General features: G+C 55.8%; 1 protein-coding gene across 1 annotated transcript in view; it reads left to right on the top strand.

Annotated features, from left to right (window-relative positions):
* The window catches only part of LOC113212876 (carbohydrate sulfotransferase 6), a gene marked incomplete in the record, with an annotated part of 64,049 nt that overhangs the window by 1,790 nt on the left and 58,864 nt on the right, over nucleotides 1-3,395 (top strand).

Raw genomic sequence — 3,395 nt, 5'->3', positions numbered from 1 at the left:
GCGGCCGTGCACCGGTCCACGCCCTGCCCCGCCGCGCTACGGCGCCGCGCTCCGTTTCTGGACAGTTATTGTTATTATCTCTATGATCTCGCTAGCCTTCTCCCCCTCCCCCCCCTCTCTCTCCCTCCCACACGCTAGCCCTGTCTTCCTGGAAACCCATCCGGTGTGTCTAGGACTCTTCACTCGAGGCCTCTCCGCCGGACGGGATCCGCTCTTCAATGCGTGGTCAAACACTGCCGCGAGGGCCACTCTTCACTTTGAACTTGTGCGACGTTCCCGCCGCAACATACGAACTCGTTGTTCTGCTTGTTCAAACACATGTGATTGTTGAGGGTCCGGTCAAAGCGACATCGTTATGACGCCGATGTGTACATGTGTATCGACGTTTTTTGACCTGTTTTCGATATTGGTCTGGAGGCTTCTTTTCCGCCTTACTACACAGTGCGTTCCTTATTTGAGCCTTTCGGTCGGAGGAAGAATAGGAGGATGGGAAGGGGGGGGGGGGGAGTCGAGGGCGCACATGTGTGAGGCCGCACATGTATCTGTTGTGCCCCTCCCCTCCCCGAAGCCGAACTGTTGCCAAGGGTTTGGGCGTCAGCCAAAGCCTGTAGTACGCGTGAGCAGCTGCGGGCAAGGCGGGTCTACCTCCTCCCCTGGTCAAGAGACAGTTGTAGGACAACAGTTGTGCCCCGAGTCAGAGAAAGAGAGCGATAGAGGGAGAGGGATTGCGAGCGCGTGTGTGTTTGTGTGTGTGTGTGTGAGCTGCTGTGTGTTGTTGCCGAGCCGCGAGGAGGCTCCCGGTGCGAGCTGCGAGCGGTGGTGACAGCAGCCGGTCGGCGCTTCCCGATCCCCGTCTCCCCGTCCCTCGTCGGGTCACCGGTCGCCGCGCCCCACCTCGCCCCACCTCGCCCCGCCCTGCCCCGCCTCGCCCCGCCGCGCCCCGTCAACCCGCGACCCGGCCGCGACACTCACCCGCATGACGCGAGCCGATTCACCTTCGCGCGTGTGACGTGTCTATGCCGCTCGCGGGTCGCGGGTGGGGATAAAGAACCAGAGAGAGAGAGAGAGAGAGAGAGGAAAGTCAGAGAGGCAGAGAAAGGGAGAGGGAGAGAGATGAGGATGAGGGAGAGGAGGAGGCAGATGTCGAGAGTTAGAGGTCGAGCAGGGGTATTTCGCTCATACTCGTCGTGATGAGTTTGTGCCATGCCGGCCCTCCCAAAAAATATTTTGAACAAGACGAACACCGACAAAATTGAAACCAAATGGAGGGGGGGGGGGTGCTGCAAGCTTTAGACTAGACAAACTCTTAAGCCACGTATGGAGAACATCTGGATCTAGTTGAGTAGCGCGGGGAGCCGTGGTGCCGGCAGGCCGGCGGCTGCTTTGCGGTTCGGTCCGCAGCGCGGTGACCTTGGTGCGGCGTTGGCCCACGGGCCCATGTGGTCGGGTCAGTCCGGTGGTGGCGTCGAACCATGGGTGGTGCCCGCCGTGCGAGTGAGTGAGACGCGTGTGCAGACAGTGCCCGCGGTAGCGTCGTGTGATAGAGGGAGCGAGACAGCGACACTACATTCTGACCATCGTCGATCAGAAAAAATTGACTGGCGAACGTTTCTGTTGTACAACTTTATGCTTAAACCGGCATACTTTTGACTTTATTCCAGTACCATAGCTACTATAGAAGTAAGGTTTTGAGTTGTGTGGCACTTTTATATTATACGGCACTTAAACTTAGGCCTATAATAGATTTTTACCTGACGCTAAATGATAAAGCTACCCTACCAGAAAAACAAATTTTGTAACGAGGATACATTTGCCACGACCCTGAAAAACAGCTTTACTTTCGCAAACAGCACATACCAGGTGGCTGATTAACCCGAGGGGGCCGCCACTCCTGAAATCATGTGTACGCCCTCCCTGAAATCCTCCCGAAATCATTTGAAATCCACCTGCAATCATGAAATCATGCGTAATCTGCCAGCAAATGTTAGTCTGAAATCCTTAGAAGGTCATGTAAAAACCGCCGAAATCACGTAAAATCCGCCGGAATCTTGTGAAATCCGCCGAAATCCGGTAAAATCCGCTGAAATCATCTGTAATCCTTCAAATCAGACATAATCTGCCGGCAGGTTTTAGTGTGAAATCTTCTAAAATAATATGCGAAATCCGTGAAATCATGTGAAATCACGCAATCTTTGCAATCATGTGTACATCCAAAGAGAGAGTGGTGGCCCCCTCGGATTAACCCCGCGCACTTCTGTAGTTAGACTGTACCGCACGGACGAGTGCGAGCGGGTTGCCTACTCGCCCGGCCCGTAAGGCGCCGTAGACAGGGGCGATAGGCAAGCCCGCCCGCACTCGTGCGTGCGGTACAGTCTAGCTACAGAAGTGCGCGGGGTTAATCAGCCACCTGGCATGTGCTTCGAAAAACACCGTCCGTGCTGCTTTGCCCTGGGCTACATAATATAGGAGGAAAACGGGGGAGGGGAGGGCGCACTTTACCTCCTGGTAGAGACAGTCTTGGGGCCTGCCTACAAAGTACCACCCCTCCCCTTTTAAAAACGCCGTACTTTGTGTGCGAGCCCGCCGCACATACATACTGTGGAGTTCAGTGCCACCGGGCGCCACACGGCCGGCACCGGCCTGTGGGTGAGCGGCGTGGTGCCCGGTGGTAGTGGGGCAGACCGCGCTACCGGCGACTGCGCTTGCGGGGCTTCGGCCGTGTCCGCGAGCTGAAGACGCAGCGAGTGGCGGCAAAATATGGATCTCTGCTGTTTGTCGTTGTTATTATTTTTCTCAGTCGACGCAATACACCCACGAACACGTATTGAGGGCAATTTGAACACGAAAACACAAGAAATAAAATTTTAAAAATTACTTGAAATTTTCCCTTGTGGACAGTGATGCTGCGTTTAACATTTCGGCTTTTTAGTTGTTGTTTTATTTGTTTTTGTGTTTTTTGACAGTGATTCGTTTATTGCGGACCGGTTATCCGTTTACCACCCCCCACCCCCTATCCCCTCCAACCCCACACGACGTGGGCGCCACTTTCGGCTGCTTGCTGCGCTTCTTGTCCTGTAATTTGGACGCTTTATCACTGCCCTGCCCCGACCCCCGGCGACCCCCGTCCCCACCCCCTCTGATTGGCTGTTCGCGTGCATGGACCCCCCGATCCCCTACCCGTCACCCTACCCGTCACCCTCCCCGTCACACCCTCCCCGTCCCTGCCCTCTGCGGCCAACCACGCCACTTACGGTATGTTCAAAACATTTTCGAGTCGCACGGGCGGAAATAGGAAGGCGGGAGGAGCCGGTACGTACGTACGCGACGTGGCGAGGTTTTTAAACACCAGCTGGGAGGGGGGAGAAAACGGAAAAGGGAGAGAGGGGGAAAGGGGG

This window comes from Frankliniella occidentalis, unplaced genomic scaffold (genome assembly GCF_000697945.3).
Source record: "Frankliniella occidentalis isolate FOCC.00 unplaced genomic scaffold, Focc_3.1 Scaffold25, whole genome shotgun sequence".
NCBI lineage: Eukaryota > Metazoa > Arthropoda > Insecta > Thysanoptera > Thripidae > Frankliniella > Frankliniella occidentalis.
The sequence above is the reverse complement of the archived record's forward strand: the minus strand, read 5'-3'. Positions and strand labels throughout refer to the sequence as shown.